General features: G+C 40.5%; 1 long non-coding RNA gene across 1 annotated transcript; it reads right to left on the bottom strand.

The window, feature by feature from the left end:
• Nucleotides 1-414: 414 nt before the first annotated feature.
• LOC143684875 (uncharacterized) lies at nucleotides 415-12,015 on the bottom strand. Its single transcript, XR_013176230.1, has 6 exons — nucleotides 11,949-12,015; nucleotides 11,405-11,457; nucleotides 4,528-4,559; nucleotides 3,662-3,756; nucleotides 1,636-1,878; nucleotides 415-744 (listed from the first exon to the last, which is right to left on the bottom strand). It is a non-coding gene; the product is annotated as an uncharacterized LOC143684875 (long non-coding RNA).
• Between the last annotated feature and the right edge of the window lie 815 nt (nucleotides 12,016-12,830).

Here is a 12,830-nt window from a genome sequence, read left to right as displayed (position 1 = left end):
GTTTTAGGGGAGATCTGCAGAGCTATCTTGAAAGGTTCTCTGAATCCTTATCTGTAGGCTGCTCTTACTAGAGGTTAGCTGACACCAATTTTCCAAAAATAAAGCTAGATAAAGAAATTGCCAAATTATTATCATAGGGCCCCTAATTAGTGAATTAGTTACTTTTAGGTTCATGGGTCGTACCCATTTTCCTAACACAGACAGGAAGTTTTATTCTAAATTTACATTGTCACCTTTTTTTTTTTTTTTTTTGCAATATAGACTCAAACCATCAAGTGGTAGCGTTAGGTACTCATAGGCTGCATTTGCCATAAAAGTAGTAAAGGGAGGGTTAGAATGACCTTGCAGGGACTAGCATCTCTGTCAGCATGAAGGGTGGGGAGGAATCATATCTCCATCACTCCATGACTCCCGGCCTGGCTCTGCTGCTAAAGCACTGGGTTCACCTGGCACCTCACTCTGTTGGTCAGGGTCTCGGACCCACAGCCCTCAGCCAGCACCTCCTCTTCCTAAGTCTCTACCTCCCACTCCCCTCATTGTGGGACTCTCTTTTTCGCACATCTCTTACATTTTTCTCAGTTCCTATGATTTTCAGTCTTCTAACTCAGATTCCCCAGAAGTGACCATCCACAAAAGAACTGGTCTAGGTAATTCTCTTATAATCACACCTTGAGTAGCTTCTCGCTGGAATTAGTGTCCTCCAATAGAAATATAATAGGAGTCTCGTATGTAATAGTCCAGTAGCTACATTAAAAGAGTAAAAAAAAAAAAAAGAAAAAGTAAACTTAGTTTTAATATATTTTAGCCGGATATGTCCAAGACATCATTTCAATTTATTATAAATATAAAAATATTGTCTATATTTAGACTTATGCTAAGTCTAAACTCAATATATATTTTACACTTTCAACGCATCTCAATGCAAACTAGACAAATTTCAAGTGCTCAATATGGCCAGTGGCTCCCAAATTGGACAGTCTAGTGCTAGGAGCCACAATGTCAGGAAATGGGAAAAAAAACAGCAATGGGTAAGGCAAAGATCCCATCCTCTGGCAGGTTCCCTCTTGTAGGAGTGGCAGATGTAACAAGTACGCAGTAGTGTGGTTTAGAACACAAGCTTATGTAATTTTCTGGACTTTTGTAACTAGACAACCTTGATATGAATCCCAGTCCATAACTGAGATAGGAATTGAGTCAGTAATTTAACCTCACCTAGTCTCTTGTAACCTCATGTGTTAAGGAAGGTCAGTGGCAATACCCTGTTTCATAAGATTGTTGCAAAGATTGAATAAGATGATACAATTCACATGCTCAGCATTCCAGGAGTACCCATTCTTAGCTTGGAGAATGTCTTCACCTCTGTACTAATTTCTGATGTCTCAGGATTCTATTTTCACTTTCATATATTTCTAGGAGACCTAAGTGTGTTCATGGAAAGGAGACCTGGAACAAATAACTGCATTGAGCCCATGAAGATTCAGAACCCTCCAGAAAGATGGGTAGTTGGCTTCTCTCTTTCCCCCCAGTTCATAGAAACACATGTCCCTACAAGAGTATAACATTCTTTTATAGTTAAGTATTTCCATGAATATTTTATCATGAACTTCTTAAGGGCAAAATTGAAGTTTTGCTTACTTGTTTAATTCCTCCTCCACTTGACCCTGATTCCTGTAAATGGGGGCAATCAGAATCCCTTCTGCTGCTCCAGCTACGTAGTGGTAGCAGTCACTTCTCTTGGTGCCTGGCAATGATGTAGGGGGCGAGCTTCTAGTCACATTTTCCTGTTCCCCTTAGAAAAAGAAAGCTCTAGAGCATCTGGTGTTGTACCAAGGTCATGGCTTAGGAATGGGGCAGGTGCTCTGGTGATGGCCCCTGCAACTGAAGGAGATGAGAAAGGACAATTAGTTGAGAAACACTGGGGTTCTTAGAGGGGAAATGAGTAGAAGGAAATCCAGACAAACAGAAGCTTCCCTCTCTCTCATCTCTTCCTCCTCCCCCTTCTGCTATTTCATCTGTTCTTCCAGCCCCATGCTGTGTGTGCTCTGAGGGCCCTTTGTGCTCTTAAGATTTTTTCTCATCACTCTATGACTTCTAAAACTCACAGATTTGGTGATATCTCTCAAAATATGTTCATGGACAATCTGCAGGAGCATCAACTGGAGTGTTTCTTCAAATGAGAATCCTTTTTAATGGATTCATGGATAATCTATAAAGTGACATAATTGACACAAATATGCCAGGAGAAACATAGGTCAAACATTTTCAGTAACAGGACCAGCTGCACCAAAATCACCAAAGAACTTATTGGAAGTGCAAATTTGCAGGCCCCAGTTCATGACCAAGTGAAACAGAAGTTTGGATTGGAGCCCAGCAAAGCCTGTGTTTTAACAAGCTTTCAGGTAATGCTGACGCATGCTAGAGTTTGAATGCAACTGCATTAGAAGATCTAATGTCCTTTAATGGTAAAGGAGATGAACATTTATAAAGGTAGTTCCATAAAGTAGGAGACAGCTTATCATACTCCCAGATGAAGGACAGCTTCTTTAATGTCCCAAAGTTCTCCAGGAAGCCATATGTTCATAAGGAGCAAGAATCTCACCAGTTATGAGAGGCTCTCTCTGTCTCCTCAGAATGTTTTTATGCCCTTTCCTTGCATAATTCTTCTGGAAGCTTTGGCTCCATGTCTTATCTCTTCAGGTGTGAGTAGGAAGTTAAAACAATACTAAGTAAGATCTACTGGAATGTTTATTGAAAGACTGAATGATGCAAAGGCCGGATGCTCAGATATAATCTCCAGCAGACCCAGGGACTGGGACTTGTCCGAGATGTAGTTATGCATCACCTTAAATGCTGAGTCTGAATTCCCAGAGTAGAAACTAGTGATCTGCATTCTAAGTGAGTTCCCAAGTGATTCTTCTCTTGTTTAATAAAAATTCTACTATGGACAGCCATACACTCCAGAGATGTTTCCTCCTTGGCTATTATGGGAATGGAAATCCATGCATCATGCATCCTAGAGGCACTATTTCCCTTCTGTCAGGCCTTCTCCTTCCTTAAGTTTTAAATCAGCAATGTTGTCACCTTAAAGGTGTCAAGATATGTCCCTACTCCAATAACAGGGATCCTCTATTGAAGGCAAACAGAGAAATTTAATGTCAAAGGTGGGGTTTTTCCCCATTTAAAGGATTTTTATTTATTGTTCTGCTATCTCCTCAGGCTTCATGCTGTATTTTTTTTTCCACAAGGCCAATTCATTCACTTACTTCAGCAATTCTCAAACTTCACTGCACCTCAGAATCACTTGGGGAGCTAGTTAAAACGCAGATGGCGAGCCTTGCCTCCAGAGTTTCTGACTCAATGTGTCTAGGGTGAGACCCTGAATCTGCATGCTGCCAAATTCTCAGCTGATGCTACTGCTCCAGGGATTACATTTCAGAAACCATCTTTAGTACTTACTTGCATATTGAAAACATCTGTGGGATTTTTATTTAAAAATACCCATATCCCACCCACCGCAAACAAATTAAATTAAAATCTCTGGAACTAGGACTAGCTCAGACATTGGTGTTTTTAGAAGCATCTCAGTAGATTCTAGCATATAACCAATTTTGGGAATACCCAAAAACTAATGAATTAGAAGGAGCCTCAGCTCTATACTCACCAAAAGACCCACAGAGAGTCTCCATCTTCCTACATTCACAGGTTGTTCCGTTAGTCCTGGCAAGGCAGGTAAAAACCCCTGCAAAGAGCTAAGAGCTGAAAGCAGTTTGTTCAAATGATTTGGGTTCCAAGTCCAGGCCTCCTTTGCACATCTACCCATCCTGCTTCTGCCATGGCAGGTGGGGAGCAGTGCCTCCTCAAATCTGCACAGCCATACCACCAGGGCAAGGAGCCTTTCCTCTCCTCTCCCCTTCCACATGCACCTGCCCCTGTCATAGGAGACTGGCCACCTTTCAGTCCAGGGGAATATGCAGCATAAGATCCAAGTCTGGGAGTCTGGACCAGTAGGAAAGGAGCAGGCAGTAGAAAACTCATGAGGGGCTCTCAGACACAGGGCCAAGATCTTGAACAATAACGGGGGGGTGAGGGGGGGTGGGGAGCAGCAAGCAGGGAAGCTGACAGGAAGAGAGTTAATATGGCAGGGGGAGATAATTACCTAAGAAGGGGCAGGTTGAAATATCCTGCACCATTTGTGCACACTCTGCTCTGATTTGTGGTTAGAGAAACATGATTATTGTGTACAGAATGCATGTCTATGAAATAGGCCAGGGTAGGTCAAGAGCTACTTATACACTAAACTTTTATCTTTTTCCACCTCTTCTTATATCTCAAACCATCTCTTCTTTTATCTCAAACACTCCCAATGTTTACTCACAGACATAAATTTCCTTAAAAACCTAAGGTTTTTTTTTCTGTAGCTCTTTCTTTGATGTCTGAAATTCAATTAAATGTAGAAATTACAATCATGATTAAAATAAGTTGATAAGGGTGGGCCTTGGTGGCTCAGCAGGCAGAATTCTCTCTTACCATGCCAGAGATCCAGGTTCAATTCCCGGGGCCTGCCCATGCAAAAGAAAAAAAAAAAAAACAAAAAACTGGTAAAATAATTTGGTGGCGTAGGGAACCCTGGGACTCTGTCCTTCCACCTAAACAGTTGCTAAACAGGCAGGAACTATCTGAGAGAACTGTTCTGGGGTTCCAGAGGTCAGAAGAATACTGTGCAGCATCCAGGTGAGAACGGAAGGAAGAGCCTGATAAACTACAGTGGAGAACAGTGACTTGTTCTCTCTGTGCAGTGGGTGCCAGCACCCATCCCCACTCTCATGGTGGGCTGCATTGGGGTCTCTGGCTAGGTGGCTAGAGATAGAAAGAGATATAAAAATCTTCTGCCCATGAAGAAGTAGGGTGGGCATGACCAATCATAGATCATGGTTTTTGATTAGAAAAGACAAATAGCTGGGTCCTGGATCTGATCCATTTTACTTATCCCAGTTATGCTGGGTTAAATTTTTGTGTAATGCTGGACCAACCATATAAGTATGTAAGTGGAAAACCTTCACAGGCCAAGAGGTCATTTTAAATTGTTATAAAAACTAAATAATAGTTTTTAAAAAGGACTTAAGTTTACATCTGAGCTCAGCCCCTGACTTGTTAGCTGAGGTTGGAAAGATGCTTCACTTCTCTGCTTCTTGTTTCTGTACTGTTTAAGAAAGAAGGTTGAAATGGCCCCTTGTTTTCTAAGTTGCATTCTTCGGAGCCTCAACCATTCCAAGAAGTCCTCTAGGCATTTATAAATGGATTTGGGGAAGAAAATTTCTAGAGCAAGGTATAATTTGAAGATCAATGAACTCTGTGTTCCCTTAAGTCCCTTCCAATAAAAAATGGATGTGATCTTATGGTGTTTCTGGGGAAGAAAATGATATCAGGGAATAAGATGGGACTGAGCTATCTATGCTGAGTCAGACCAATTGGCATGAGACCAAATTCAGGGCTGAGTAGCCTAAAGCTTGGGAATTTTAATGAAAACAGAAATTTAGAAACAAAATTGTCATCAGGTCAGTCTGAAGTCATGGTAGCTTGTGTACAGCAACTGGGAATGAGAACTGGGATATGTTGAAGCAGGTTGCCTTGTAGGCTAGATTGTCATAGTAGAAGCTTACCACTGAGAGCTACCCTGGCCACTGGTGTGATATGATTGTGTGTATGTATGTGTGTGTGCATGTACGTGTGTGTTTTGGGGGTAGGAGAGGTATTTGTTTCTCTCTATGGATTATTTTCTAAGAAACTATGAATCTGGACAGAAGGTAGAGAAAATACACGTATTGAGCAATAATTTTCTTCTCTAATTCTTCAAGAAAAATTGGTAGTCATGGTTAGGTTCATGTGTCAACTTGGCCAGGTGGTGATACCCAGTAGTCTGGTTGAGCAAGTGCTGGCCTGTCTGCGGCTATGAGGACATTTCATGGACTTAAGTTATGATTACTTTGGCTGCATCCACAGCTGATTGCATTTGTAATCAGCTAAGGGGAATGTCTTTTGCAATGAGTGATGCTTAATCTAATCACTGGAAGGTTTTTAAGGAGGATTCAGAAGAGAGAGTCACTCTTCCTGCTTTAGCCAGTGAGCCTCTCCTGTGGAGTTCATCCAGACTCTTCCTGGGAGTCACCAGCTTCATGGCCTGCCCTACAGACCTTGGACTCTTTATTCCCATGGTTACGTGAGACACTTTTTAAAAATTTTATATCTACGGATATCTCCTTCTGATTCTGTTTCTCTAGAGAACCCTAGCTAATACAAACAGAAACTGTGAGTACTATTTTGAGCAGGCTGGCTGTCCTGTAGAGCCCTTGCTAATGAAGACAAGCACGGGGATGCAGGCTTTTGTGATCCAAGAGGATTGTTTTTAGTCTGTGGGCAGCACCTGGCCTGAAACAGACAGTAATAGAGGAGACTCTCCTTCAATGTAGAAGTCTTCTCCCTGTTTTACAAGTATAAACACCTTGAAGGGACAGTACAGGGAGATTATGGAGATTCCAGGACCTACATCATTTCCATCAGAGTGAACATATAGATGGGTCCATGTCATCATTATTAGGATAAACCCACAGCAGTAGCTTTTCTGGAAATAGAAAGCTGAACCCAAACTTAGTCACATGTATCTTGTCACTCAATACACCAATACTGAAAATTCTGTGGTCCTACAACAAATTGCCTCCACATGACTGTGAAATGAATAGAATCCAAGAACATTGCCTTAGAGATAATCTTCTTTGGAGGAAAGGAGGAAGGGTGTGAAGGTGGTAAGCAGATAAAAGAGTAGTAGCAGCAACGATAGACTGAGAAAAGTTACTTTTATGTAACAACTACTACCTGCCTGCTCTTTACTACAGTTGCCCACACATTTTATTATTTAATCCTTATAACATAGCTGTAAGTGAGAAAGTAAGAGTTTTTTTATAGAAGGAGAGACAGATTGTGTGACTGGATCTGTGAGAAGCATTGGGGCTTGGAGGTGGGAGCATAAGTACAGGGTAAATAATGAGAGCTCAAGATGCAGGACCAACCAGATTTGAGTCTTTACTTGGTGTATTACTGAGTAGATTCATTTATGCAAGTAGTCTGAACCTCCATTCTCTCTTTTGTAAGATAGCATGTACTTACATATACCATGTAAACTTGTTGTGATAATGTAGGTTATATCACTAGCACATAAGCATTTGTTTTAGTTTGCTAACTAGCACATAAGCATTTGTTTTAGTTTGCTAAAGAGGGCTGCCGATCTGCAGAGAGAAGCTATCATCCTGTTGATGCCTTGATTTGGACATTTTCATGGACTGAGAACTGTAAACTTGTAAGTTAATTTATCCCCTTTGTAAAAAGCCAACCTATTTCTGCATTTCAGAAATGCAATCTTGCATTTTGTCAGCTTTAGAAAACTAAAACAGATTTTGGTATTAGAAAAGTAAGGTGCTGAGATTGCAAACACTAAAATGCTAGAACAGCTTTAAAAATGGGTAAGATTACTTTGAAGACACTAAAGTTACTTCCATTGAAGATTCTGGAAGAATTGTGAGGTGCTTGATAGAAAAGGCCTATATATTCTCTTAAGCAATGGGGACAACCAAATCCATAGACTGAGCCCTCAATCTTGGGGTTTGTTCATATGACACTTATCCCTACAAAGGATAGGCTAAGCCTACTTAAAATTAGCCCTAAGAGTCACCCCCCTCCCCAGAGAATCTTTTTTGTTACTCAGATGTGGCCTCTCTTTCTCTCTCAGCCAACATGTAAGCAAACTCACTGCCCTCCAACCTCTCTAAATGGGACATGACTCCAGGGATGTAAATCTCCCTGGCAACATGGGACAGAAATCCTAGATGAACTGGAACTCAGCATCAAGGGATTGAGAAAACCTTCTTGACTGAAAGGGGAAATATTGAAATGAGACAAAATAAAGTGTCAGTGGCTGAGAAATTTCAAACAGAGTCGAGAGATTATCCTGGAGGTTATTCTTATGCATTATATAGATATCCCCTTTTTAGTCTAAGGTGTATCCGAGTCACTAGAGGGAAGTGCCTGAAGCTATACAGCTGTGTTCCAGTAGCCATGTTTCTTGAAGATGATTGTATAATGTTATAGCTTTCACTGTGTGACTGTAGGATTGTGAATACCTTGTGTCTGATATACCTTTTATCTACAGTATTGACAGATGAGTAAAAAATATGGATAATAAATAAATAAATACTAGGGAAAAATGTTAAAATAAATTAAGTAGATTGAAATACTGCTGTTCAATGAAAGGGAGTGGTAAGGGGTATAGGAAAAAAAATAGAGGGAACAAAGGTTAAAATATATTGGGTAGATGGAAATACTAGTAGTCAATGAGAGAGAGGGGTAAAGGTATGGTATATATGAGTTTTTTTCTTTTTTCTTTGTATTTCTTTTTCTGGGGTGATACAAATGTTCTAAGAAATAATCATGGTGAGTAATATACAACTATGTGATGATATTGTGAGCCATTGATCGTACACCAAGTATGGAATGTTCATATGTTAAGAATGTTCGTGTTTGTATGTTGTTGTTTTGTCAATAAAAATACATTAAAAAAAAAAAGAAAGACCTATATTGCCTTGAAGAAACTGTTGGTAGAAATATGGAAACTAAAGGTATTTCTGATGAGGCCTCAGACAGAAATGATGAATGTGCCATTGCAAACTGGAAGAAATGTGATCCTTGTTTTAAAATGGCAGAGAATTTTGCAAAATTGAGTCCTACTATCAGATGGAAAGCAGAATTTGGAAGTGATAAGTTTGGACATTTAGCTGAGGATATTTTTAAACTAAAGCAGAAAATACAGCCTGGCTTCTCCTTGATGCTTATACTAAAAAGCTAAAAGCTGAATTCCTGGGTACAAGGAAACCAGAAATTGATGGTTTGGAAAATTCTGAGCTTCCAGAAAGCAAGTCCCCAGAGAATAGAGTCCTATGTAATGATTTAACTACACATGCATCCAGTCAGCCATTTTAGTGCAAGTCAGGTTTGAATTGCAGTTCTCCACAAAGAATTTGTGGAAAGTCTGATGCCCTTATGGGTTGGGGCCCCTGTATATATCATGCAAAGCAGACAAGTTTTTTGTGAGATCTGTGTAAATAGAATCACTGCCAGCCTGGACAAAAAGGGACAGATTGAAGGAGAAATGAATTCAAAGAAAGAAGCAGGGACTCTGAAGTCTGTAGCAAAGGCTTCTTCTTAGGTGAAAAGAGCAAACCCAATCTTGTATATGGAAAAAGTGAAAATGTCCTTGAGCTTGTAGAGGGTGGGTCTTCTGCTTCATTGTTCATAAACAGTGCTGTCCACCCCAGTCTTCAGAGAGGGTGGAAAATACTTCTTGAAGATTAGAGAGAATCTGGTCACTACCCCACTGTTCTGAGGTGGTTGAGCCTTTGTCCCAGTATAACATAGGGTCTGGCCATCACTCTGATGTTGATGAGCATGGAGCCAAGAGCATGGACATCGCCCCAATGTTTGGAGATATTGGAGCCCTCATCCCAGAGTTTGGAGAAAGCAGGGTCACTACACAAGCCCTTGGAAAGGGTGGACTGCCATCTCTCAAGCCCTAAGGACAAACATCACTTTATAGATGAATCTCAGATCTTGAAATCCAATGAAGTATGCCCTGCAGGTTTTTGCCTGTGACTGCTCCTCCTTTGTATACTGGAAGCAGATAACTTGTTCTAAGTTGCATAACTACACAGCTGGAGGGGAACTTGGCCCCAGAAAAGACCACATCTTGTAACTGACTTTGATGAGGCTTTGTCCTGCATTTTGCTACCAAAATCACTTGAAGGTTTTGGGATATTTTGATGGAATGAATGCATTTTGCATATGGAAAGACCAGGTCCTTTGGGGGACCAGAGGTTGGAGTGTTGTGATTTGGAGCTGTTATGGACCCCAGAAAAAGATCATGTTCTTAAAGCTGATCTATTTCTGTGGGTGTAGACTTACTATGAGTGGGACCATTTGATTAAGTTACTTTAGTTGAGGTGTGCCCCAGGTGGGTCTTAATCCTCTTAATGGTGCCCTTAATAAGAGATGAAACATAGGAAAAAGCCCGAGAGATGTTAAGAGAGGAGGCCACTGAAGCCAGAAGCTGGAAGAAATAAAACCCAGGAAAGTAGGGAGAGACCAGTAGATATCACCATGTGCCTGGCCATGTGACAGGGGAGTTGAGCATCACCAGTAACTGGTCTTCATGGGGAAAACATTGCCTGTTGATGCCTTGAGTTGGACATTTTCATGGCCTCAGAACTGTAAACTTGTAAATTAGTAAGTCCCACTTGTAAAAGCCAATCTATTTCTAGTATATTGGATTTTGTCAACTTTGCAAACTAAAACAGTATTTAATAAAATATTGCCTCATCTCCCCTCCAAAAACACTTACTAGTCAATTCGGGGCTTGGGATTTGAATTCAGTCTGCCTATCTCCAGAACGTCTGAGCCATTCCCTATGCACATCCAGATTAAGGCCACATCAGAGGACATGCTTCAACCCCACTTAGCAGAAGAGGAACTGTTGACCCAGCCATCAGCATCTTCAGCCACACAGGGTCTTGTATCACCACTGAATAAAAGAGCACTCACTGTGTAGAACTGTTTGCTGCTCTGCGGTTTACAAATTGCATGGTTTTGTATACGACTGTCCTGGAGGAAGACTTATGCTGCCTGACTTACTATCACCATAGACCCAAGAGCAGATACCCTCTGGCAAATTACAGGGAATTGCTGATTCTACGCATACTAACAATTCACATTAAGGCCACCACACATTGTTTCTTCCTGGTTACAATTCAATCTATGGAAATATTTATCCAATAGTTCTCTTGATTGCCAGATTTTTTCCTATAACATGTTGAACCAAAACAAATTAATAATTTTTTCCATAAATTTTAGCTGTGAACCTGGTCATCTTCTTGTTAAACACCAAGGTCTCTATCCCTGCCACGGTCTTCACAAAGTATGATGTGGGATCCTCGCTTATCACCAAACTTGACATTTCAATATAGTTTCATGGCTTAGTAGACTTCACTTTTGGTTTCAAGTCAGTTGATTTATTTTTTGGTAGGTTTATTTTGTTATTTAGAGTATCCATAATGCACATCCAGGAGGTACTACCTTTTTAATTTCCTTTATTTATACCCTTTTCATCTGAGGCCACATTAATACCTCATAGCTACACATGCACACACACACACACACACACACACAATTACATATGCTCAAACACACACACAGTTCACATTCACATAGACCAAGACTTCTGAGGGCATGATGCTCTTTGATTCATCAGAATCATATGTTCTTATGTACAACTCAAACTTTTAGAGCACCGAATAAAGGCACTTACCTTTTTTGTATCTCAGTTTCCTTCTCTAGTAAATAGAGATGGCAAAGCATGTCCTATAAGATTGAGGAGAAATCTCAATGAATAATGTGTGGCAACTGCCTAATACAGTGCCTCTTTTACATCAGGCACTCAATAAATATTTCTTTCTTTTCTTACTATCGACTAGTTTTCCTCTTAGACTGCATAAATTAAATATTTCAGGGAATCATAAAACTAATTCTGAAAGTCTCCTTTAGTAACTCTCAAAGTGTCTTCATCATCAGGCTTCTCTTTATTTCCTCATACACATTATGCACGCGCAGAACTAAAAAAAATCCCATCAATCAAAGGAAACACAACAGGCCAAAAAAGGGACACTTATTGTACAGAATGCTACCACAGGCAAAATTTAATTCAAAAACAAAAGCAGATGGACACATTAATTGTGAAAGCTGACAGCATACCTTTTGTTAAGCTCACTTCTTAGTGAGTAATTTTATGAATATATATAGATTGAGATGAAACAGTGCATGAACCAAAAAAAAAAAATCTTTGACAAACTCACAGTGGAGCCTCATTATACCATGCGTCATTATTCGGAACTTCAGGAAAGAAAATGCTGGTCATATAGTTTTCTCCAAAACAGAATGGCCACAGATGAAACAAGGAACATAAAAACAAAGATTCACATTAGTTTCCAAAGAACTTTCAAGAAATTTACCTCTTATGAGGCAGGCTATATTTCCAACTATTTCCAGTGATTTAAGATTAGGCAAGAAGGACCCACTTTCCCAAAAATACTTCCCCATCTATTCAATGATGCATTAAATCACTTTATCAGGCCCATTTCAACCAGTCCCTGGCTCTGATTTGCAATCTGGGTGGCTCTGCTGGTGTATTTGGTTGCTGGCCCATGGGGCACAAGTCTGCTTCCTCATTTTCTGCCTCCTACCAGGAACTCCCAGGGACTGGTCAGCCTCCACTGCTCTTTCCATCCATTTTCTGATTCTGCACAGGCCAATTCTAAGTCCACTCGGGTGGGAGGCAGACAGAAGAACCCCATGTGCTTACCAAATGACTCACAATTTGGAAGTTGAGCAGGAAGATCACAGTGGTGATCTACTTCACAAAATAGCCGGATGTACAATGAATTGGACACAGACATGGCTGACCCTGACAGGGCATTGAATGAGAGGAAGAAACCAGGCAGCCCAGGTTGAAGCAGATAAGTCAGAGAACAAACAGACCCTTTTACTTCAAATACAAGTGAAAGTTTGCTAGTCTACCAAGAAGCCCAGGGTTGGAAGGTAATCTGGAGGCTTACTTGTCCATCTCAGATTTTTATTTTGATAAAAAGCCACTGGAAATCTAAATATTTCACAACTTAAATGTGCTGCAAATGTGTCAAAAATGCCTGTGGTTCAGGTATACTGGAAGGGCCCTCTGG

This window comes from Tamandua tetradactyla, chromosome 1 (genome assembly GCF_023851605.1).
Source record: "Tamandua tetradactyla isolate mTamTet1 chromosome 1, mTamTet1.pri, whole genome shotgun sequence".
Classification (NCBI taxonomy): Eukaryota; Metazoa; Chordata; class Mammalia; order Pilosa; family Myrmecophagidae; genus Tamandua; species Tamandua tetradactyla.
This window is presented reverse-complemented; position numbering and strand designations above follow the sequence as displayed.